Here is a 27,183-nt window from a genome sequence, read left to right on the forward strand (position 1 = left end):
GCCCATGGCACAGAATGTGTGAACATCTCTTCAGACTTATCCATCTGTGGTTCCCTAGAGTCAGGTGTGTGGTTGGGAAGTTGTGACTCTGTGTGAAACAAGGGTAATTTGGGTGCCACCTCTGTGGACTGTACCGGGTATGATGTTGAGGAAAAGGAGATGCCACTTGAAACTGTGCTTGCCATCCACTCAAGCACATCCTCTTTATGCGCCTCATCAACAAGGTGTACTGCTTTGCTTCTGCCAAAGAAAGCTAGTGGAGTATACTGTCCAGTAACAGAAGTTGTCAGTTGTCTTTGTATAGTATGTGACATTGTTTATTGACTAGTGCTTTCACAAACATTACCACCTATCCCACGTACACCTTGAACACCGAGCCTAATTCCCTTTCCACCACGGCCTCACTTTTTCCCAGTCATGTTGCTCAGATAGTGTGGTAGGAGCTTAGTATTAGCAACAAAAAATGAGATATAAAACTGCAACAGCTCTGCAAAGAGATGAATTTCAGCGGCAGTAAATAACAAGGTGAAATATGGCGTGCTGTATCATGCTAGTAACAGAGGAAAGAATTGTTTGAGTGTGGATGAGGCCTGTATGACAAAGAAGATATGCTACAAACAATTTGAAAGTCAGATGTGCCCTACTCCATGATGTTAGGAACGCAACAATTTGGTGGCCTCAGGTTAAGGCCTTTATAAAACACTATGATACTAGGAACAGAATAAGTTTTTGTTGGCTTCTGAATCAGGCCTCTTTAACACACTAGATGCTGCAAACTATTTTAATGTCAGGTCTCCTACTGTATGACACTAGGAACAGAATAATTTTTGTTGTCTCTGGATAAGGCCTCTATAACACACTAGATGCTACAAACTATTTTAAAGTAAGGTCCTCTACTGTATGTCACTAGGAACAGAACGATTATTTGTGGCCTCTGGATCAGGCCTCTATAACACACTAGATGCTACAAACTATTTTAAAGTCAGGTCCCCTGCTGTATGACACTATGAACAGAAGATTTTTGTGTAGCCTCTGGGTCAGGCCTCTATAACAGACTAGATGCTACAAACTATTTTAAAGTAAGGTCCTCTACTGTATGACACTAGGAACACAAGAATTATTTGGTGGCCTCTGGATCAGGCTTCTATAACACACTAGATTCTACAAACTATTTTAAAGTCAGGTCCCCTGCTGTATGACACTGTGAACAGAAGATTTTTGTGTAGCCTCTGGGTCAGGCCTCTATAACAAACTAGATGCTACAAACTATTTTAAAGTCAGGTCTCCCCCTGTATGACACTAAGAACAGAAATATATTTTAGTGACCTTTGGATCAGGCCTCTATAACTCACTAGATGCTACAAACTATTTTAAAGTACGGTCCCCTACTGTATGACATTATGAGCAGAAGGATTTTTGATGGCATCTGGATCAGGCCTCTATAACACACTAGATGCTACAAACTATTTTAAAGTCAGGTCCCCTACTGTAAGACACTAGAAACAGAATTTTTTTTTTTTGGAGACAGGAGCAGCCTCTCTGCTCTGTCACAGTGTCAAAATGGCGCTAAAACAAGATGAGAGGGACATGTGATTTTTGCAGCCAATGACACAAGCCATTGTGTCAGGACTTTGTGGATGTTTCCATCACCCTGATTGCCTAGCCATAATGTGCACACAAAGTTAGGAAAAAAAAATACTGTTTATAAGAACGCTGCGCCACTAAGGTCTGCAAACCCCCTCCCCTCATTAAAAATGTGCCAAAAGGTCATGATACATCACCATTATCATAGCTAAAGTGCTGAAAATATTTTCCCGCACTTTTTACCGAATGTTACCGATTTTTTTTCAATTTTATAAAATTTTCCTAATGCTTCTGATCACGAATGCGAATATGCCTTATTTGTGCTGAATTTATGTTTGGTGATCATTTTCCGAACAAATTCACTCATCATCACTATTAGAGATGAGCGAATGTAACAAAATTCATATTTGTCATTTTGTGCTGATTTTACAGAGAAATTTGATTCAAAGTGAAGTTATTCTCTATGAATTGAATGTTCCCTATTATGCTCTGAGTCCTTTTGAGAATCCAGAGTATAATAACATAATGTGAAAAAGGAAAAAAAAAAATCATAATCCTTTCAATGCTCTCTTTTCCACCCGACGCTGCTGCTCCCTGCCGACTATTTGGTCCTGGGCTCCTCCGTCGTGCTGAATCTCTTCCCCTGGAATACACAGTGAACTAAGGAGCCTGCTCAGTGTTGAAAGTCCCAGCCTAGAATGAACATCAGGCCAATGCTCTTGGGCACAGGCACCATAGATTTCTGTGCATGGCAGCTAACTCTGGGGAAGTTCCGGCCTAGAGTGAACTCCGCATAGCTGGAAGGGAATAGCAGGGGAGGCCGGAAAAATGTTTAAGGATCATATGTTAATCTCATTTTTACAGCTACTCCCTGTTCTCTGTTGCACAGTATCTCTGGCCCAGTTTTAAGCTACCGTCAGATTAAGCGATGCTGCAGCGATTTAGACAACGATGCCGATCACTGCAGCGTCGCTGTTTCGCCGTTGTGTGGTCACTGGAGACCTGTCACACAGACAGCTCTCCAGTGACCAACTATGCCGAAGTCCCCGGGTAACCAGGGTAAACATCGGGTTACTAAGCGCAGGGCTGCGCTTAGTAACCCGATGTTTACCCTGGTTACCAGTGTAAATGTAAAAAAACCCAAACACTACATACTTACATTCCGGTGTCTGTCGCGTCCCCCGGCGTCCGCTTCCCTGCACTGTGTAACCGCCAGCCCTAAAGCAGAGTGGTGACGTCACCGCTGTGCTCTGCTTTATGGCCGGCCGGCGCTGGCACATTCAGTGCAGGGAAGCTGCTGGCGGGGGACGTGACAGACATCAGAAGGTGAGTATGTAGTGTTTTTTTATTTAACTTTTACAATGGTAACCAGGGTAAATATCGGGTTACTAAGCGCGGCCCTGCGCTTAGTAACCCGATGTTTACCCTGGTTACAAGTGAACACATCGCTGGATCGGTGTCACACACACTGATCCAGCGATGTCAGCGGGTGATCCAGCGACGAAATAAGGTGCAGGCCTTCTAGCTCCGACCAACAATGTCACAGCAGGATCCTGATCGCTGCTGCGTGTCAAACACAACGATATCGCTGTCCAGGACGCTGCAACGTCACGGATTGCTATCGTTATCGTTGTTAAGTTGTTCAGTGTGAAGGTACCTTTACTGGTCATGCCTTAGGGCCACGAGTAGGCCCTTGAGCATACAGTGCCTTGCAAAAGTATTCGGCTCCCTGGAACTTTTCAACCTTTTCCCACATATCATGCTTCAAACATCAAGATGCCAATTGTAAATTTTTGGTGAAGAATCAACAACAAGTGGAACATAATTATAAAGTTGAACGAAATTTATTCGTTATTTTAAATTTTTGTGGAAAATCAAAAGCTGAAAAGTGGGACGTGCAATATTATTTGACTCCTGTAACGTAATACTTTTTTGCGTCACCTTTTGCTTCGATTACAGCTGCAAGTCGCTTGGGGTATGTCTCTATCAGTTTTGTACATCGAGAGACGAAAATTCTTGCCCATTCTTTCTTGGCAAACAGCTCGAGCTCAGAGAGGTTTGATGGAGATTGTTTGTGAACAGCAGTTTTCAGCTCTTTCCACAGATTCTCGATTGGATTGAGATCTGGACTTTGACTTGGCCATTCTAACACCTGGATATGTTTATTTGTGAACCATTCCATTGTAGATTTTGCTTTATGTTTGGGATCATTGTCTTGTTGGAAGACAATTCCCCACAAAAATGTAAAATAACCAATAAATTTCGTTCAGATTCACAATTGTGTTCCACTTGTTGTTGATTCTTCACCAAAAATATACGTTTGGTATCTTTATGTTTGAAGCATGATATGTGGGAAAAGGTTGAAAAGTTCCAGGGAGCCGAATACTTTTGCAAGGCACTGTACATATTAAATTTCAGTGCATGCTCGCAGCCATAAACCCCAGCTCTGAGTCCAACTTAGACACGGAAGACTGGACAGCAGTCAGGGATCAGTGGGGAGCAGTGATGATTTTTTTTTTTACCTTTTTCCATTCATTCACTGTTTAGTAAGCTGGAGGTAATTTTGCTGTATTCCCTAAGAGTGAAATACATAAAATCTAGAATGAAGATTTTTGTAAAATTCGAGTAGCTGTCAAAACTTCACCCATCTCTACTACGAATACTTTCTGCAATTTTGTGTTTGAAGTTTAGAGGAAAATAAGGAAAATGTGTGGCATCCAAGTATTTCTTGCACCCATAGGCTGCGAATTTGCACACACATCGAATACGCCTGAGAAAAAAAATGCTGATGTGTGCTGCCCCATAGGTTAACACTGGGCTGAGTGCTATGCGATGTATTCTTTCATAGCACTTGCCTGTATTCTACGGAAGTGTGATTATGGCTAACCCCTTCACCCCGAAGCCTGTTTTCACCTTCTTGACTAAGCTAATTTTTTACATTCTGACCACTGTCAATTTATAATTAGGTTATAACTATGGAATGCTTCAATGGATCCCATTGATTTGTGACATATTGTACTTCATAATAGTGGTAAAATTTATTTGATGTGATTTGCATTTATTTGACAAAAAAATTGAAATTTGGCGAAAACATAGCAATTTTCAACATTTTAATTTTTATACCCTTATATCATAGACATGTAACACAGAATAGTAAATAAAAAAACAATTCCCACATGTCTACTTTAAATCAGCACAATTTTAAAACATAATTTTTTTTAGGAAGTTATAAGAGTTAAAAGTTGACCACAGACTTCTAATTTTTACAACAGAATTTACAAAACCCTTTTTGTAGGGACCACATCACAATTTATATTATATACATTTTTATTATATGACAGTAAATACCCAAAAGTGATACCATTTGGAAAACAACACCCCTCAGGGTGCTCAAAACACATTCAAAAAGTTTTTTAAACCTTCAGAAGTGTCACAGGATTTAATGGAATGTGGGACAAAAAACAAACATTTCACATTTTTTCACAAACATTTTCCTTTAGACCATTTTTTTTAATTTTCATAAGGGTAAATTAAGAATGAAATGATTTTTAACTCCAAACATTGCATTTTTTATAAGGATAACTGGAGAAACTGCACCTTGCAATTTCTCCTGAGCATGCCAATACCTAATATGTGAGGGAAAACCATTGTTTGGGCGCACAGCATGGCTCAGAAGGGAATTAGCGCCATTTGACTTTTTGAATGGAAAATTTGCTGGAATAATTAGGGAACGTCATGTTGTGTTTGGAGAGCACATGATATGCCTAAACAGTGGAAATTCTAAACAAGTAACATGATTTTGGAAGCTAGACCCCAGGTACGTCACAGAAGTTTATAACGTTGAGCCATGAAAATTTTTTTAAAATCACTTTTTTTCCACAAAAATGTTTTTTAGCCCCAAATTTTGTAATTTCTCAAGGGTAACAAGACAAAATGGACCCCAAAATTTGTTGTGAATTTTCTCAACTATACCTCATATGTAGTGTTGAGCATTCCGATACTGCAAGTATCGGGTATCGGCCGATACTTGCTGTATCGGAATTCCGATACCGAGATCCGATATTTTTGTAGTATCGGGTATCGGTATCGAAACAACATTAATGTAAAAATGTGTAAAAGAAAGAATTAAAATAAAAAATATTGCTATACTCACCTCTCCGACGCAGCCTGCACCTTACCGAGGGAAGCGGCAGCGTTCTTTGTTTAAAATTCCATTTTAAAATGCGCGCATGTCCAGCCTCCCGTGACGTCACGGCTTGTGATTGGTTGCGTCTCCCATGTGACTGCGACGCAACCAATCACAACGCCGGAACGTAATTTTAAAATCCTGAAGGACCTGAAATTACGTCACGGCTTGCTGTGATTGGTTGCGTCCCGGCCACATGGTCGGCACGCGACCAATCACAAGCCGGGACTTCAGTAAAGGAAAGAAAAGCGCAAATTTTAAACAAAGAACGCTGCCGCTTCCCTCGGTAAGGTGCAGGCTGCGTCGGAGAGGTGAGTATAGCAATATTTTTTATTTTAATTCTTTCTTTTACACATTAATATGGTTCCCAGGGCCTGAAGGAGAGTTTCCTCTCCTTCAGACCCTGGGAACCATCAGGAATACCGTCCGATACATGAGTCCCATTGACTTGTATTGGTATCGGGTATCGGTATCGGATTGGATCCGATACTTTGCCGGTATCGGCCGATACTTTCCGATACCGATACTTTCAAGTATCGGACGGTATCGCTCAACACTACTCATATGTGGTCGAGAACTACTTTTGAAGCACAGTGCAAAGCTCAGAACGGAATTAGTGCAATATAGCAGTGCAGATTTTGTTGCACTGGTTGGAGGGTGCCATGTCACATTGAAAGAGTCCCTGAGGTGCCAGAACAGCAGAATCCCCAATAATTTACCACATTTTACAAACTAAACTTCTCAATAAAGTCATCTAGTGGTCTAGTGATCATATTGACACTAGTGATGAGCGAATATACTTGTTACTCGAGATTTCCTGAGCATGCTCGGGTGTCCTCCGAGTATTTTTAAGTGCTCGGAGATTTAGTTTTCATCGCCGCAGCTGAATGATTTACATCTGTTAGCCAGCATAAGTACATGTGGGGGTTGCCTGGTTGCTAGGGAATCCCCACATGTAATCAAGCTCGCTAACAGATGTAAATCATTCAGCTGCTGCAAGGAAAACTAAATCTTCGAGCACTTACAAATACTCGGAGGACACCCGAGCGTGCTCGGGAAATCTCGAGTAACGTGTACATTCGCTCATCACTAATTGACACCACAGGTGTGTCTCAGAATTTTTAGTATCAAAGCATCACCTTTGGCAACAGTCATTTAGACAATAGTGCTACCAAACACCGGCCACAACTGGTTTCCTTTGTCTCTGGCAAATGGAGAGAAAGTGAAGGGGATTATGGATTACATGCACTGGTGGGCACAGTCAGGAAAGGGCCCCTGTGCTAGAACAATATTTGAGCCATATGCAGTCTAAGAGCTCATCATAATGTACAATTCAATCTATTTTGGAGGTGGAAATGGGCCCCCTTAACTCTCGGACTCCTAGTTATGTGCCACCTGTTATGATCCGGTGACCTTGGAGCCGCATGAGAGACTTTCTCAGGAGTAGGTGGTACCTGTACTGACTGCAAACCCTAAACTAACACCGCAACTAGAAGTAGCCGTGGGATGTACCTAACACGTCCTAGACACCTCGACACAGCCGGAGGACTAAATACCCCTATAAATGGAAATGGGAATTCTATCTTGCCTCAGAGCAGAACCCCAAAGGATAGGCAGCCCCCCACAAATATTGACTGTGAGTATAAGAGGAAAGACACACGCAGGCAGAAAAACAGGATTTAGCAAAAGAGGCACTTCTAGCTAAATAGAAAAGGATAGGACAGAATTCTAAGCGGTCAGTATTAAAATCCTAAAAATATCCACAGCAGATAATACAAATATTCTACATCTAACTAAAGACATAGAAAGTATATCTGCATCTCCTGAGAATCCAGCATGACTGAAAAATCCAAACAAAGTCTAAGCTGGACAAAAACACAATGAATTACACTGAATTGCAAAGCACACTGCAAAAAAACAGACACTTATCGTAGCTGAATTGGCAGCAGGGCATGAGGAACCAGAGAGAGATGCAATCCCTCCAAGAACAATGGACAACTGGCAAGGACTCATGGATCCTGCACACCTAAATACCTAGTAAAGCTGCAATCAGCAGAAACACCTGCCCTGGATTACAACCCCAAGACAACTGCACTACCACCAACAACCACCGGAGGGAGCACAAGAGCAGAATTCACAACAGTACCCCCCCTTGAAGAGGGGTCACCGAACCCTCACCAGAGCCCCCAGGCCGATCAGGACGAGCCAGATGAAAGGCACGGACCAAATCAGCAGCATGGACATCAGAGGCAAAAACCCAAGAATTATCCTCCTGGCCATAACCCTTCCATTTGACAAGGTACTGAAGCCTCCGCCTCGAAAAGCGAGAATCCAAAATCTTCTCAACCACATACTCCAACTCCCCATCAACCAACACAGGAGCAGGAGGATCAACCGAGGGAACAACGGGCACCACATATTTCCGCAATAAAGATCTATGGAAAACATTATGGATGGCAAAAGAGGCCGGAAGGGCCAAACGAAAAGACACCGGATTGATAATCTCAGAAATCCTATAAGGACCAATAAACCGAGGCTTAAACTTAGGGGAAGAAACCTTCATAGGAACATGACGGGAAGACAACCAGACCAAATCCCCAACCAGAAGCCGGGAACCAACACACCGACGACGGTTAGCAAAACGCTGAGCCTCCTCCTGAGACAACACCAAATTGTCCACCACATGAGCCCAAATCTGCTGCAACCTGTCAACCACAGAATCCACACCAGGACAATCAGAAGGTTCAACGTGCCCCAAAGAAAAACGAGGATGAAAACCAAAATTACAAAAGAAGGGCGAAACCAAGGTAGCCAAACTAGCCTGATTATTAAGGGCAAACTCAGCCAATGGCAAGAAAGCCACCCAATCATCCTGATCAGCAGACACAAAGCATCTCAAATAAGTTTCCAAAGTCTGATTAGTTCGCTCGGTCTGGCCATTTGTCTGAGGATGAAATGCGGAAGAAAAAGACAAATCAATGCCCAGCCTAGCACAAAAGGCCCGCCAAAACCTAGAAACAAACTGGGAACCTCTGTCGGACACAATATTCTCCGGAATACCATGCAAACGAACCACATGCTGAAAAAACAACGGAACCAAATCAGAAGAGGAAGGCAATTTAGGCAAAGGCACCAAATGAACCATCTTAGAAAACCGGTCACAAACCACCCAGATAACCGACATCCTCTGGGAAACCGGAAGATCTGAAATAAAATCCATAGAAATATGCGTCCAGGGCCTCTCAGGGACCGGCAAAGGCAAAAGCAACCCACTAGCACAGGAACAACAAGGATTGGCCCGCGCACAAGTCCCACAGGACTGCACAAAAGAACGCACATCACGTGACAAAGAAGGCCACCAAAAGGACCTACCAACCAAATCTCTGGTACCAAAAATACCAGGATGGCCAGCCAACACAGAACAATGAACCTCAGAAATCACTCTACTAGTCCATCTATCAGGAACAAACAGTTTCCCCACTGGACAGCAGTCAGGTTTGTCAGCCTGAAATTCCTGCAGAACCCGTCGCAAATCAGGGGAAATGGCAGAAAGGACCACCCCTTCCTTCAGAATGCCGACCGGCTCAAGTACCTCAGGAGAATCAGGCAAAAAACTCCTAGAGAGGGCATCAGCCTTAATATTCTTAGAACCCGGAAGATACGAGACCACAAAATTAAAACGGGAGAAAAACAGGGACCATCGAGCCTGTCTAGGACTCAGCCGTTTGGCAGATTCGAGGTAAATCAGATTTTTATGATCGGTCAAAACCACAATACAGTGCTTGACTCCCTCAAGCCAATGTCGCCACTCCTCAAACGCCCACTTCATAGCCAACAACTCCCGATTGCCAACATCATAATTGCGTTCAGCAGGCGAAAACTTACGGGAAAAGAAGGCACACGGTTTCATCAAGGAACCATCAGAATTCCTCTGAGACAAAACGGCCCCTGCCCCAATCTCAGAAGCGTCAACCTCAACCTGAAATGGAAGAGAAACATCTGGCTGACGCAACACCGGGGCAGAAGTAAATCGGCGTTTAAGCTCCTGAAAGGCAGAGACAGCCACAGAGGACCAATTCGTTACATCAGCGCCTTTCTTCGTCAAATCGGTCAGGGGTTTAACCACACTGGAGAAGTTAGCAATGAAACGGCGATAAAAATTAGCAAAACCCAAAAATTTCTGAAGGCTCTTCACGGATGTGGGCTGAATCCAATCATGAATGGCCGGAACCTTAACCGGATCCATCTCTATAGATGAGGGAGAAAAAATGAAGCCCAAAAAAGAAACCTTCTGCACTCCAAAGAGACACTTAGACCCCTTCACAAACAAAGCTTTATCACGAAGGATCTGAAATACCATCCTGACCTGTTTCACATGAGACTCCCAATCATCGGAAAAAATTAAGATGTCATCCAAATATACAATCATGAATTTATCAAGATAATTCCGGAAGATATCATGCATGAAGGACTGAAAAACAGATGGAGCATTAGAGAGCCCGAATGGCATCACAAGGTATTCAAAATGGCCTTCGGGCGTATTAAACGCAGTTTTCCATTCATCACCCTGCTTAATATGAACAAGATTATATGCCCCCCGAAGGTCAATTTTAGTAAACCAACTAGCCCCCTTAATCCTGGCAAACAAATCGGAAAGCAAAAGTAAAGGGTATTGAAACTTGACCGTGATCTTATTCAAGAGGCGATAATCAATACAGTGTCTCAAGGAGCCATCCTTCTTAGCAACAAAAAAAAATCCCGCTCCCAACATTGAAGAAGATGGCCGAATATGCCCTTTCTCCAAAAGACTCCTTAACATAACTCCGCATGGCGGTATGTTCAGGCACAGACAGGTTGAAAAGTCGTCCCTTAGGAAACTTACAGCCTGGAATCAAGTCAATAGCACAATCACAGTCCCTATGCGGTGGAAGGGAACTGGACTTGGGCTCATCGAATACATCCTGAAAATCAGACAAAAACTCTGGAACTTCAGAAGAGGAGGAAGAGGAGATTGACATCACAGGAACGTCATTATGAACCCCCTGACAACCCCAACTAGTCACAGACATAGACTTCCAATCCAACACAGGATTATGTATCTGCAACCATGGAAAACCCAGCACAATAGCATCATGCAAATTATGCAACACCAGAAAATGACAATCCTCCTGATGGGCTGGCGCCATGCACATGGTCACCTGTGTCCAAAACTGGGGTTTATTTTTAGCCAAAGGTGTAGCATCAATGCCCCTTAAAGGAATAAGGTTCTGCAAAGACTGCAAGGGGAAACCACAACGCCTGGCAAATTCAAAGTCCATTAAGTTCAAAGCGGCGCCTGAATCCACAAATGCCATGACAGAAAATGACGACAATGAGCACATCAAGGTCACAGATAAAAGAAATTTAGGTTGTACAGTTCCCATGGTAACAGAACTAGCGATTCTCTTTGTACGCTTTGGGCAGACTGAAATGACATGAGAAGCATCGCCACAATAAAAACACAACCTATTCTGACGTCTGAATCCTTGTTGTTCCGTTCTAGACAGAATCCTATCACAATGCATAGGCTCAGGCATCTGCTCTGAGGACAACGCCACAGCGTGCACAGTTCTGCGCTCCCGCAAGCGCCGATCAATCTGAATGGCCAGAGACATAGAATCACTCAGAACAACAGGCGTGGGAAACCCCACCATAACATCTTTAACAGATTCAGAAAGACCCTTTCTGAAAATTGCCGCCAAAGCATCCTCATTCCATTTAGTCAGCACAGACCATTTTCTAAATTTCTGACAATACAATTCTGCCGCTTCTTGACTCTGAGACAGGGCCAACAAGGTCTTCTCCGCTTGATCCACAGAATTTGGTTCATCATATAATAATCCTAGAGCCTGAAAAAAGGCATCTACATTAAGCAAGGCCGGATTCCCAGATTCCAGGGAAAATGCCCAATCCTGAGGGTCGCCACGCAGCAGGGAGATGACAATTTTAACCCCTTAATCCCATATGACGTACTATACCGTCGAGGTGGGGTGGGCCTTAATTCCCGGTGACGGGATAGTACATCATACGCGATCGGCCGCGCTCACGGGGGGAGCGCGGCCGATCGCGGCCGGGTGTCGGCTGCATATCGCAGCTGACATCCGGCACTATGTGCCAGGAGCGGTCACGGACCGCCCCCGGCACATTAACCCCCGGCACACCGCGATCAAACATGATCGCGGTGTACCGGCGGTACAGGGAAGCATCGCGCAGGGAGGGGGCTCCCTGCGGGCTTCCCTGAGACGATCGGTACAAGGTGATGTACTCACCTCATACCGAACGTCTTCTCCCTGCAGGCCCCGGATCCAAAATGGCCGAGGGGCTGTATCCGGGTCCTGCAGGGAGCACTTCCGGGTCGGAGCAGGCTGCAGATGAAAGCTGCAGCCTGCTCCGATGAAAGTATGATCGCAGATCTGATAGAGTGCTGTGCACACTATCAGATCTGCGATCTGTGATGTCCCCCCCTGGGACAAAGTAAAAAAGTAAAAAAAAAAATTTCCACATGTGTAAAAAAAAAAAAATAATAATTCCTAAATAAATAATAATAAAAAAAAAAATATTATTCCCATAAATACATTTCTTTATCTAAAAAAAACAAACAAAAACAATAAAAGTACACATATTTAGTATCGCCGCGTCCGTAACGACCCAACCTATAAAACTGGCCCACTAGTTAACCCCTTCAGTAAACACCGTAAGAAAAAAAGAAAAAAAACGAGGCAAAAAACAACGCTTTATTACCATACCGCCGAACAAAAAGTGGAATAACACGCGATCAAAAAGACGGATATAAATAACCATGTTACCGCTGAAAACGTCATCTTGTCCCGCAAAAAACGAGCCACCATACAGCATCATCAGCAAAAAAATAAAAAAGTTATAGTCCTCAGAATAAAGCGATGCCAAAATAATTATTTTTTCTATAAAATAGTTTTTATCGTATAAAAGCGTCAAAACATAAAAAAATGATATAAATGAGGTATCGCTGTAATCGTACTGACCCGACGAATAAAACTGCTTTATCAATTTTACCAAGCGCAGAACGGTATAAACGCCTCTCCCAAAAGAAATTCATGAATAGCTGGTTTTTGGTTATTCTGCCTCACAAAAATCGGAATAAAAAGTGATAAAAAATGGTCACGTGTCCGAAAATGTTACCAATAAAAACGTCAACTCGTCCCGCAAAAAACAAGACTTCACATGACTCTGTGGACCAAAATGTGGAAAAATTATAGGTCTCAAAATGTGGAGACGCAAAAACTTTTTTGCTATAAAAAGCGTCTTTTAGTCTGGTTTCACACTTGCGTTTTTATCTGCATGCGTTTTTTAAAAAAACCGCATGTGTGAAAAAATGCATGTAAACGCGGTAAAACGCATGCGTTTTTATAGAAAAACACAAGAAAACAAGAAAAAAACAAAAAACCCTAACCCTACCCCTAACCCTACCCCTAACCTGAAATACGTGGCACTGAAATACGTGGCACTGAAATATACGTTTATATACGTATATACGTATATAAGTGCCACGATATTTCAGTGGCCATGTATATAAGTGCCACGTATTTAAGTGCCACGTATTTAAGTGCCACGTATTTAAGTGCCACGTATTTACGTGCCACGTATTTACGTGCCACGTATTTTTCAGTGCCTGAAATACGTGGCACTGAAATACGTGGCACTGAAATATCGTGGCACTGAAATATTGTGGCACTGAAGTATTTACGTGCCACGTATTTTTCAGTGCCTGAAATACGTGGCACTGAAATACGTGGCACTGAAATACGTGGCACTGAAATACGTGGCACTGAAATATTGTGGCACTGAAATATCGTGGCACTTAAATACGTGACACTTAAATACGTGGCACTTAAATACGTGGCACTTAAATACGTGGCACTTATATACGTGGCACTTATATACGTGGCACTTACACTCACCGGCCACTTTATTAGGTACACCTGTCCAACTTCTTGTTAACACTTAATTTCTAATCAGCCAATCACATGGCGGCAACTCAGTGCATTTAGGCATGTAGACATAGTCAAGACAATCTCCTGCAGTTCAAACCGAGCATCAGTATGGGGAAGAAAGGTGATTTGAGTGCCTTTGAACGTGGCATGGTTGTTGGTGCCAGAAGGGCTGGTCTGAGTATTTCAGAAACTGCTGATCTACTGGGATTTTCACGCACAACCATCTCTAGGGTTTACAGAGAATGGTCCGAAAAAGAAAAAAAATCCAGTGAGCGGCAGTTCTGTGGGCGGAAATGCCTTGTTGATGCCAGAGGTCAGAGGAGAATGGGCAGACTGGTTCGAGCTGATAGAAAGGCGACAGTGACTCAAATCGCCACCCGTTACAACCAAGGTAGGCCTAAGAGCATCTCTGAATGCACAGTGCGTCGAACTTTGAGGCAGATGGGCTACAGCAGCAGAAGACCACACCGGGTACCACTCCTTTCAGCTAAGAACAGGAAACTGAGGCTACAATTTGTACAAGCTCATCGAAATTGGACAGTAGAAGATTGGAAAAACGTTGCTTGGTCTGATGAGTCTCGATTTCTGCTGCGACATTCGGATGGTAGGGTCAGAATTTGGCATAAACAACATGAAAGCATGGATCCATCCTGCCTTGTATGGAGCATCTTTGGGATGTGCAGCCGACAAATCTGCGGCAACTGTGTGATGCCATCATGTCAATATGGACCAAAATCTCTGAGGAATGCTTCCAGCACCTTGTTGAATCTATGCCACGAAGAATTGAGGCAGTTCTGAAGGCAAAAGGGGGTCCAACCCGTTACTAGCATGGTGTACCTAATAAAGTGGCCGGTGAGTGTATATACGTGGCACTTATATACGTGGCACTTATGACTGTCAGAAAATGTTCAGTAAACGGTTAGGGGTAGGGTTTCAGGTAGAATTGGGGAGTTTCCACTGTTCAGGCACATCAGGGGCTCTCCAAACGCGACATGGCATCCAATCTCAATTCCAGCCAATTCTGCGTTGAAAAAGTAAAACAGTGCTCCTTCCCTTCCGAGCTCTCCCGTGCGTCCAAAAAGGGGTTTACCCCAACATATGGGGTATCAGCGTACTAGGGACAAATTGAACAACAACTTCTGGGGTCCAAGTTCTCTTGTTATCCTTGGGAAAATAAAAATTTGGGGGGCTAAAAATCATTTTTGTGGGAAAAAAAATATGTTTTATTTTCACGGCTCTGCGTTGTAAACTGTAGTGAAACACTTGGGGGTTCAAAGTTCTCACAACACATCTAGATAAGTTCCTTGGGAGGTCTAGTTTCCAATATGGGGTCACTTGTGGGGGGTTTGTACTATTTGGGTACATCAGGGGCTCTGCAAATGCAACGTGACGCCTGCAGACCAATCCATTTAAGTCTGCATTCCAAATGGCGCTCCTTCCCTTCCGAGCTCTGTCATGCACCCAAACAGTGGTTCCCCCCCACATAGGGGGTATCAGCGTACTCAGGACAAATTGGACAACAACTTTTGGGGTCCAATTTATCCTGATACCCTTGTGAAAATACAAAACTGGGGGCTAAAAATCATTTTTGTGAAAAAGAAAAATAATTTTTATTTTCACGGCTCTGCGTTATAAACTGTAGTGAAACACTTGGGGGTTCAAAGTTCTCACAACACATCTAGATAAGTTCCTTGGGGGGTCTAGTTTCCAATATGGGGTCAATTGTGGGGGGTTTGTACTGTTTGGGTACATCAGGGGCTCTGCAAATGCAACGTGACGCCTGCAGACCAATCCATTTAAGTCTGAATTCCAAATGGCGCTCCTTCCCTTCCGAGCTCTGTCATGCGCCCAAACAGTGGTTCCCCCCCACATAGGGGGTATCAGCGTACTCAGGACAAATTGGACAACAACTTTTAGGGTCCAATTTATCCTGATACCCTTGTGAAAATACAAAACTGGGGGCTAAATTTCATTTTTGTGAAGAAAAAAAAAAAATTATTTTCACGGCTCTGCGTTATAAACTGTAGTGAAACACTTGGGGGTTCAAAGTTCTCACAACACATCTAGATAAGTTCCTTGGGGGGTCTAGTTTCCAATATGGGGTCACTTGTGGGGGGTTTGTACTGTTTGGGTACATCAGGGGCTCTGCAAATGCAACGTGACGCCTGCAGACCAATCCATTTAAGTCTGCATTCCAAATGGCGCTCCTTCCCTTCCGAGCTCTGTCATGCACCCAAACAGTGGTTCCCCCCCACATAGGGGGTATCAGCGTACTCAGGACAAATTGGACAACAACTTTTGGGGTCCAATTTATCCTGATACCCTTGTGAAAATACAAAACTGGGGGCTAAAAATCATTTTTGTGAAAAAGAAAAATAATTTTTATTTTCACGGCTCTGCGTTATAAACTGTAGTGAAACACTTGGGGGTTCAAAGTTCTCACAACACATCTAGATAAGTTCCTTGGGGGGTCTAGTTTCCAATATGGGGTCAATTGTGGGGGGTTTGTACTGTTTGGGTACATCAGGGGCTCTGCAAATGCAACGTGACGCCTGCAGACCAATCCATTTAAGTCTGAATTCCAAATGGCGCTCCTTCCCTTCCGAGCTCTGTCATGCGCCCAAACAGTGGTTCCCCCCCACATAGGGGGTATCAGCGTACTCAGGACAAATTGGACAACAACTTTTAGGGTCCAATTTATCCTGATACCCTTGTGAAAATACAAAACTGGGGGCTAAATTTCATTTTTGTGAAGAAAAAAAAAAAATTATTTTCACGGCTCTGCGTTATAAACTGTAGTGAAACACTTGGGGGTTCAAAGTTCTCACAACACATCTAGATAAGTTCCTTGGGGGGTCTAGTTTCCAATATGGGGTCACTTGTGGGGGGTTTGTACTGTTTGGGTACATCAGGGGCTCTGCAAATGCAACGTGACGCCTGCAGACCAATCCATTTAAGTCTGCATTCCAAATGGCGCTCCTTCCCTTCCGAGCTCTGTCATGCGCCCAAACAGTGGTCCCTCCCCACAAATGGGGTATCAGCGTACTCCAGACAACTTGGACAACAACTTTTGGGGTCCAATTTATCCTGATACCCTTGTGAAAATACAAAACTGGGGGCTAAAAAATCATTTTTGTGAAAAAAAAAAATAATTTTTATTTTCATGGCTCTGCGTTATAAACTGTAGTGAAACACTTGGGGGTTCAAAGCTCTCAAAACACATCTAGATAAGTTCCTTAGGGGGTCTACTTTCCAAAATGGTGTCACTTGTGGGGGGGTTTAATGTTTAGGCACATCAGGGGCTCTCCAAACGCAACATGGCATCCCATCTTAATTCCAGTCAATTTTGCATTGAAAAGTAAAATAGCGCTTCTTCCCTTCTGAGCTCTGCTATGCGCACAAACAATGGTTTACACCCACATATGGGGTATCGTCGTACTCAGGACAAATTGCACAACAACTTTTGTGGTCTAATTTCTTCTCTTACCCTTGGGGAAATAAAAAAATGGGGGTGAAAAGATCATTTTTGTGAAAAAATATGATTTTTTATTTTTACGGCTCTGCATTATAAACTTCTGTGAAGCACTTGTTGGGTCAAAGTGCTCAACACACATCTAGATAAGTTCCTTAAGGGGTCTACTTTCCAAAATGGTGTCACTCGTGGGGGGTTTCAATGTTTAGGCACATTAGGGGCTCTCCAAACGCAACATGGCGTCCCATCTCAATTCCAGTCAATTTTGCATTGAAAAGTCAAATGGCGCTCCTTCCCTTCTGAGCTCTGCCCTGCGCCCAAACAATGGTTTACACCCACATATGGGGTATCAGTGTACTCAGGACAAATTGCACAACAATTTTGGGGGTCCAATTTCTTCTCTTACCCTTGGGAAAATAAAAAATTGGGGGTGAAAAGATCATTTTTGTGAAAAAATATGATTTTTTATTTTTACGGCTCTGCATTATAAACTTCTGTAAAGCACTTGTTGGGTCAAAGTGCTCACCACACATCTAGATAAGTTCCTTAGGGGGTCTACTTTCCAAAATGGTGTCACTTGTTAGGGGTTTCAATGTTTAGGCACATCAAGGGCTCTCTAAATGCAACATGGCGTCCCATCTCAATTCCAGTCAATTTTGCATTGAAAAGTCAAATGGCGCTCCTTCCCTTCCGAGCTCTGCCCTGCGCCCAAACAATGGTTTACACCCACATATGGGGTATCAGCGTACTCAGGACAAATTGCACAACAATTCTTGCGGTCCAATTTCTTCTCTCACCCTTGGGAAAATAAAAAATTGTGGGTGAAAAAATAATTTTTGTGAAAAAATATGATTTTTTATTTTTACGGCTCTGCATTATAAACTTCTGTAAAGCAATTGTTGGGTCAAAGTGCTCACCACACATCTAGATAAGTTCCTTAGGGGGTCTACTTTCCAAAATGGTGTCACTTGTGGGGGGTTTCAATGTTTAGGCACATCAGGGGCTCTCCAAATGCAACATGGCGTCCCATCTCAATTCCAGTCAATTTTGCATTGAAAAGTCAAATGGCGCTCCTTTGCTTCCAAGCTCTGCCATGCGCCCAAACTGTGGTTTACCCCTACATATGGGGTATCAGCGTACTCAGGACAAATTGTACAACAACTTTTGGGGTCTATTTTCTCCTGTTACCCTTGGTAAAATAAAACAAATTGGAGCTGAAATAAATTTTGTGTGAAAAAAAGTTAAAAGTTCATTTTTATTTAAACATTCCAAAAATTCCTGTGAAACACCTGAAGGGTTAATAAACTTCTTGAAAGTGGTTTTGAGTACCTTGAGGGGTGCAGTTTTTAGAATGGTGTCACACTTGGGTATTTTCTATCATATAGACCCGTCAAAATGACTTCAAATGAGATGTGGTCCCTAAAAAAAAATGGTGTTGTAAAAATGAGAAATTGCTGGTCAACTTTTAACCCTTATAACTCCGTCACGAAAAAAAATTTTGGTTCCAAAATTGTGCTGATGTAAAGTAGACATGTGGGAAATGTTATTTATTAAGTATTTTGTGTGACATATGTCTGTGATTTAAGGGCATAAAAATTCAAAGTTGGAAAATTGCAAAATTTTCAAAATTTTCGCCAAATATTCGTTTTTTTCACAAATAAACGCAAGTTATATCGAAGAAATTTTACCACTATCATGAAGTACAATATGTCACGAGAAAACAGTGTCAGAATCGCCAAGATCCGTTGTAGCGTTCCAGAGTTATAACCTCATAAAGGGACAGTGGTCAGAATTGTAAAAATTGGCCCGGTCATTAACGTGCAAACCACCCTCGGGGCTTAAGGGGTTAACCTGCTGAATGGGATCACCAGAGGAACGAGGCTTCAGAGCAAAAAACAGTTTACAGTTGTTTTTAAAACTCAAAAATTTGGACCTGTCCCCAAAAAACAAATCAGGAGTAGGAATCCTAAGCTCTAAAAGCGGAGTCTGAACAATATAATCAGAAATATTCTGTACCCTAGCAGCAAGCTGGTCTACACGAGAAACTAATCCCTGAACATCCATGCTAGCACAAGACTCCTCAGTCACCCAGAGGAAAATAGGGAAGAAAAGACAAAGCAGGCTACAGAAAAAAAATGGCTCTTTCTTCCCTTCTTCTGAGATGCATTTAACTCATTGTGGGCCAGTTGTACTGTTATGATCCGGTGACCTTGGAGCCACATGAGAGACTTTCTCAGGAGTAGGTGGTACCTGTACTGACCGCAAACCCTAAACTAACACCGCAACTAGAAGTAGCCGTGGGATGTACCTAACATGTCCTAGACACCTCGACACAGCCGGAGGACTAAATACCCCTATAGATGGAAATGGGAATTCTATCTTGCCTCAGAGCAGAACCCCAAAGGATAGGCAGCCCCCCACAAATATTGACTGTGAGTATAAGAGGAAAGACACACGCAGGCAGAAAAACAGGATTTAGCAAAAGAGGCACTTCTAGCTAAATAGAAAAGGATAGGACAGAATTCTAAGCAGTCAGTATTAAAATCCTAAAAATATCCACAGCAGATAATACAAATATTCTACATCTAACTAAAGACTTATTGAGCGCTTGCCTGTTTGCGGTCCATGCTCCGGAACTAGGTGGGTCATTTCCGGCGCGCGGCAAGCGGCATCAGCGCCACAACAAGTCCGGAACCACGCAGCTGATCGGCACCTTTATTAGAAATGTTTTTTGATTGGTGGGGGTACCATTTAAATGTCCGGCGTCCCTGTACCCCGACACGCCCCCTGAGGAAGTGTTACGAAACGCGCGTCGGGGTCCAGGAACGGTGGCACGGACATCAGACCTTTATGTGAGTAATGATTTCCTTCTTCTTCCTATTGCCTATTAATTGATTCATATTGCCTGGTCAGAGATTAGGAAGTACCGAGTACTTGTGATATACATGCTTAAGGCAGTAAAATAAGTTTGAGTCTCGGTTTTTGCTTCCAGATGCATTTTGTATATATATGAGGATTTATGGGCATATTAGCAATAGGCTGTCAATTATTGCGAGACGGTTGTTGTCTCTTGGAGATAGGGGTAATTTATAAAAAATATATATATACATATTGGAAATTTCAGCTCACATATAGGTTTTTCAATTGATGTTATGTGTATGTATCCGTTCCTTTTTCTACATTGGAGATTTTTTACTGTTTGAAATTATGATTCAATATATGTTATAATTATTAATAAACATCACAATATTTAATTCAGTGGAAATTGTGTTTTGAGTCTTGTTGCGGTGAGGCAATTTTTGATTCTATTTTGGATTCGAAGTGTAGCATAACACAATAAATTTATAGGACCGTTTTTTTCGGGTGAATTAATTGTGCATTGTCTGTTTATGACAGATGGTTCGAAAATTATTCTAATAATGGATATGAAAGCCAGAGAAACAGCCTGGCTAACAAAAGCATCTAATATCTTTAAAGTAAATCCCTCCGGTGTTTTTAATGACACTACGATTGCCCATAAAGATTGGATAAAACAGTATAAAAATATGCTATTGCGTAAAACCAAGTTGTGGTGGACAAAAACATCACTTCAAAATTATTGTGAACGTAAAATCATTCCTAGGGGACTAAGGATACAATTATTTCCCACTTTTAATCTGGAAAATGAATTATTAACGAAAAGATGGATTGAAGCAGCAGACATATGTGCCTTCACTTTCATTCAAATTATAATAGAACACAATGAGATATGTCTTAAAAATTTTGATGAGGAAATTAATGCTATTATGTCTAATATTCGGAAAGAAATACAAGTAGAAACTTTGGATCTCTATTTAAGGGATATCGAAAAGGATTTAGAGAAATGTGAGGCTAATATTAGTGATGGGAAGAAAAAGAAATTTACCCGAGATGTTTCCGATTACGAGATGAATAAAGTGTATAGGTGGCAAAACCCAATTAAAACAGGGAAAAATGCACTCACCAGAAGTGGTTCTGTACACTCTTCAACATCTTCGGTGGAAACTCGAGGATCACATAGTGATATGGAGGGTTCCACTGCTTCAGGTCCGGTGACGCGGTATGGCAATAAGAAAAAGACCTACCAGCAATCTAAACACTTTAGAAGTGAACGTAATTTTGAACAGGAGAGAAGTAAGGTAATTAACCTATCTTCACATGTCCTTACTTCCACACAATTGGAGGTTTTAGAAAAGGGTCTAACTTTCTCTCCTTCGAATTCCATAGATCCGTTTTTAGCGGTTAAAGATATCCATTTACTTGCACGAAAAATTATTTTGAAAAAACTGCATTATAAAAATGCGTCTGAAATCTCTTGTGAAACTATGGAGGAACAGGAAGCCTTAGAGGCTTTAGAGTCACTGGTAAGTGAGAATGAAAGTGTTGTGGAGCGTAAGGGTTTTCCCCTAAAATTATGTGGAAAAACAAAAAAATTCCCATCATTAAATTTGTGTCCAGCGGTGGATTTTTTCACTAAAGTAGTATCTGCAGATATTGAAAAATTAGCTGAGCAGAAAAATAAAAACTTTAACCTTACAAGGGAACAACAAAAGGCATTAAAAGAAATGCAAGCATGGTCAGATGTGGTCTTTAAGGCCGCTGATAAAGGGGGAAATCTAGTGATATGGCCTACGGTACTCTATGAGGAGCAAGCTGATAAACTACTTAATGATGTGTCTTGCTACCGTAGACTGCCGTCTAACCCCCTTTCAGCTTATCAATCTGAATTAATTAAAATTCTAGATGATGCTCACGCTAAAGGTATTATTCCAAAACAACTGCTGGATTCTGTTCAAAAGATGGTACCCAAACTCCCTACGTTCTATTTAACCCCAAAGTTCATAAAAATTTGGAAAATCCCCCTGGACGACCTATTGTGGCTGGCAACGAGGGTTTATGTGAAATTATATGCAACACCTTGGAATATTTCTTAAAGCCACTGGTGACTAGCCTGCCTTCGTATATCAGGGACACCACATCTGCTTTGCAAAGATTAGATAATTTGTATTTGACTGAAGAAATGGTGATGGTCACGGCAGATGTGGAGTCCCTGTACACTTCAATTAGGCATAGTGATGGCTTGGCAGCCACTGAGTGGTTTTTGAGAACGAGTAATTTGGAATCTGATCTTGTTGATCTGTTATTAGTCCTGTTAAAATTTATTCTTACCCACAACTGTTATATTTTTAATAAACGGGTCTATTTACAGAAACAAGGGACCGCCATGGGTGCTTCCTGTGCCCCGTCTTATGCCAATTTATTTTTGGGGGCATGGGAAAGAGATATTTTTATCAGCAATCCCATCCCAGGCATCGACAATGTGCATCATTGGATGCGTTATATTGACGATGTGTGGTTTGTGTGGGATGGACCTATATCGCAATTGGAAGCACTCATGGCGGTCTTGAATGACAATGATCTCAACATCAGATTGACTTTCAAAATTGGCCGAAATTTGGATTTTTTAGATTTACAGATCAATGCGTCGGTCAATGGCAATATATCCACTGAGGTGTTTAGAAAAGCAACAGCGACAAATACCCTGTTGCATGCCACATCGTCGCATCCGTGGTCGGTAATCAAGGGGATACCAACGGGACAATTTTTGAGGGTTAAACGCATATGCTCGGATGAGCATTCCTTCGAGAGACAAGCAAAAGAATTAAATATGCGATTTAAGAACAGGGGATATAGTCATGCAAGTATTAAAAAGGGATACCAAAACGCGAAACATAAATCTAGAAATGAACTGCTATATAAAAATAATGACAGGAATGGAGATAGCCAGGAAGAATCCTCTTGCCCACGCCTTATTGCAACTTATAATAATAAATGGCCGGAGTTTTGCCAAATAGTCCGTAGACATTGGCAAATTTTATTGACAGATCCAATTTAAAAAAAATGTTTGCCTTCCTCTCCTCTTATCACAGCTAGGAGATCCAAAAATTTAAAGGATATGTTGGTTCATAGCCACTACGAACCCACGAAAAAAGAAACTTGGCTGGACACCATAGGTTTCTATCCATGCGGGCACTGTAAAGCGTGTGAGAATATGGTTAAAAGTAAAACCTTTACAGATGCCAGAGGGGAGAGAACATATGGAATTAGACATCTTATCTCCTGTGCCACCAAAGGTGTGGTATATTGCGCCCAGTGCCCGTGCGGCAAAATCTATATTGGATTGACTACCAGAGAATTGCGTATTCATACTAGGGAACATGTCAGGGATATTGAGAAGAGTAAAAATGTAGAGGATCCATCCCTGCTAAAAACTATACCTAGACATTTTTATATGCATCATCAGAGCGATTCTAGTTTATTGAAGGTTAAAGGGATTGATGTAGTCAAAATGGGATCTAGAGGAGGCAATGTAGCAAAATGTCTAGCAAAGCTTGAAAGCAAGTGGATCTACAGGCTTGGGAGTATAGCCCCCGTAGGACTTAATGAAAATTTCGGTTTTTCAGCATTTTTAGACTAATCCTAGGTAGTGGCGTCGTATTGTGTCTTTTTTAGGGGTATGTGGGATGGTTCTTTTTAATTGATTTTAATTTGTTATTTTCATATTATAGATTTCGATTGTTATATCTAATTGTGGACTAAGCATGTTTATCCGTTTTCCTTCTGGGATTCACATGGAGAAAAGAAAAAAAGAAAAGAAAGAAAGAATATGACATCGTTATGGGAATAATAGTGGAAAATAATTTTAAAATATAATTTAAATTAATAATTTTGCACCGACACTTTATATAAATCACGTTTACTTAATATTTATTATGTGGTATTTGTTGGTTTAAATTGATAAATATTAATATTTTCTGTATCACTTTTTTACTTTTATACGCACCATATCATCGGTAATTTTGATTATTCACTAGTATTTTTAATATACATGATATTTAATAGGTATGAATTAATATATAGATCATGTAGTTTATTTGATTATATATTTGGATCTATATCACTTTCTGCACTTTATTTTTCATAGTAATTATGTCGTAACAGTATGTTTTTTATGGGGTTTTTTATTCAATAAGTGATGATTTAATATAGATTATTTCGTAGATGTTATATTAAATGTTTTTTGTAATAATAAAGTACAGATTGTTATAGGATAAATTATGTGAATTTGTTATATCCGCCACCATTCTTTAAGTGCCGTATTCATTTCTTCTTGATTCCGGAATGTGCGCTGCTGCGTCTGGCCTGCCTCGCGCAGACTCCTCAGGTTCCGGCATATAGGGCTTGCTGACACGCATAGCGCTCTTTATTGAGCGCTTGCCTGTTTGCGGTCCATGCTCCGGAACTAGGTGGGTCATTTCCGGCGCGCGGCAAGCGGCATCAGCGCCACAACAAGTCCGGAACCACGCAGCTGATCGGCACCTTTATTAGAAATGTTTTTTGATTGGTGGGGGTACCATTTAAATGTCCGGCGTCCCTGTACCCCGACACACCCCCTGAGGAAGTGTTACGAAACGCGCGTCGGGGTCCAGGAACGGTGGCACGGACATCAGACCTTTATGTGAGTAATGATTTCCTTCTTCTTCCTATTGCCTATTAATTGATTCATATTGCCTGGTCAGAGATTAGGAAGTACCGAGTACTTGTGATATACATGCTTAAGGCAGTAAAATAAGTTTGAGTCTCGGTTTTTGCTTCCAGATGCATTTTGTATATATATGAGGATTTATGGGCATATTAGCAATAGGCTGTCAATTATTGCGAGACGGTTGTTGTCTCTTGGAGATAGGGGTAATTTATAAAAAATATATATATACATATTGGAAATTTCAGCTCACATATAGGTTTTTCAATTGATGTTATGTGTATGTATCCGTTCCTTTTTCTACATTGGAGATTTTTTACTGTTTGAAATTATGATTCAATATATGTTATAATTATTAATAAACATCACAATATTTAATTCAGTGGAAATTGTGTTTTGAGTCTTGTTGCGGTGAGGCAATTTTTGATTCTATTTTGGATTCGAAATCTAACTAAAGACATAGAAAGTATATCTGCATCTCCTGAGAATCCAGCATGACTGAAAAATCCAAACAAAGTCTAAGCTGGACAAAAACACAATGAATTACACTGAATTGCAAAGCACACTGCATGTGTGCACAGAGACAAAAAACAGACACTTATCTTAGCTGAATTGGCAGCAGGGCATGAGGAACCAGAGAGAGATGCAATCCCTCCAAGAACAATGGACAACTGGCAAGGACTCATGGATCCTGCACACCTAAATACCTAGTAAAGCTGCAATCAGCAGAAACACCTGCCCTGGATTACAACCCCAAGACAACTGCACTACCACCAACAACCACCGGAGGGAGCCCAAGAGCAGAATTCACAACAGCCACCCCTGATTATATGGCACATTACTCGTCTCAGTTATAGCACGTTGATTTCCTTTGTCAGTAACACCATAAGTTTGAATCATTATCCTGCAAACAGTCTGTCTGATGACAATTAATAGATCATTTTTTTTAAAATCTCTAAATGACATGAAAAGTCTGTCAGTGTGATGTGCAATTAAATTGTTTTTATTTATTGCTGGTTGCCATCTTTTTCTATGGTGTTTGTGTAAGGAGGAAGACTGGGCTGCGGGTACCTGTGATGATCTGGGTCTGGAACTGTCAAAACTGTGTCCCATGTTGCGTGGGGGGAGGAATAGGGGTCCGGACAAACCCCATGACCCGGAAAAAGGGGGCGTGTTAAGAGGGAGGACAGAGCAGAAAGCGCTAAGCATCTGTCAGTTTCCTACCGTCAGGGAGCGTTCAGGGTAGTGAGAAGCATGCTCTCCGCTCTGAGCAGCAGCGCCGTGACGTACTGCGGCCAAAATTCTCCTGAGCGCTCTAGCGGGACAGTGAGTGTGAGAAGCGCCATGTGCCCGGGTATACATAAGATCAGGCACATACAGAGAAGCATGGGCTGGTTACAGGACATTGAAGTCCGTTTTCATTTGCTGGCCGGCACGTATCACCCTATGGTTGGTGCAGAGATTTCTGCAACTTTTTCCCACTTTGATTGTTCACGCTTGTGAATTAGTGGCTCAGTGAGTAAAACCGGAGACCACCCACTGCCGCCAGAAAAATTGCTAACTTTGGACCCCATCTGAGGACCCTACACCGGCCATTGCCGGTACTACTACCCCGATCGGATTTTCGACTAAGAACCCCACCAGGAGCTACGATAAATGTTGCTTGAAACTTAGACTGTCACACTCATTTTGCTTATTTCATTTAACCCTTGTTGTTCAAATGGCTCTTTGCTACTGCCTATTAACTTCATGCGAGGAGATTACTTTAACTTTTACTGTTAAAAGTATAAATAGTATTGTTATACCGTACTGCTCAGCAATCTCTGCATACTGCATCTCAGCACCTGCATACATTTGTGTTAAATATTTTGAAAGAGGTTGCATATACTTCTATGAGACCTCAGAACATTACAAACGTCTTTTTAAGGCAACTGGAGACTTTTCAATATTTTTATTCGATTAGCATTGAACCCTTTTTTTTAATTTCTGCAAACCTGGTTAATTTGAATCTCAAAAGATTTGATCTTCTCTAGTGTTAACAGATGACAACTAAAAGACTAACTACATCAATCTGTGTAGGAGTGGTGCACGAGTAGGGTTCAAATCTGTTAATATCACTGACAGCTTGGGGCCCTTTTGCAAGAAATGTGTCTGCCCCTCCCTCCTTTTCTGGCAGCTAACCTACAGATATATTTGTGTATTTATGATCGTACACATATGTATTTTACATAGTCTCTTTTATTATGTATATTGCCATCCCTTATTACAAAGTGCCCTCTTTTGTTATGTATAGAACGCCAGCCAGGGCCATGGGGTACTCGGTACCTGGTCCGGTACTTAAAAGGATGTGTCACAGCGGCGGGGACCCTAT

The sequence above is a fragment of the Ranitomeya variabilis genome, chromosome 3, assembly GCF_051348905.1.
Source record: "Ranitomeya variabilis isolate aRanVar5 chromosome 3, aRanVar5.hap1, whole genome shotgun sequence".
In the NCBI taxonomy this organism is placed as follows: domain Eukaryota; kingdom Metazoa; phylum Chordata; class Amphibia; order Anura; family Dendrobatidae; genus Ranitomeya; species Ranitomeya variabilis.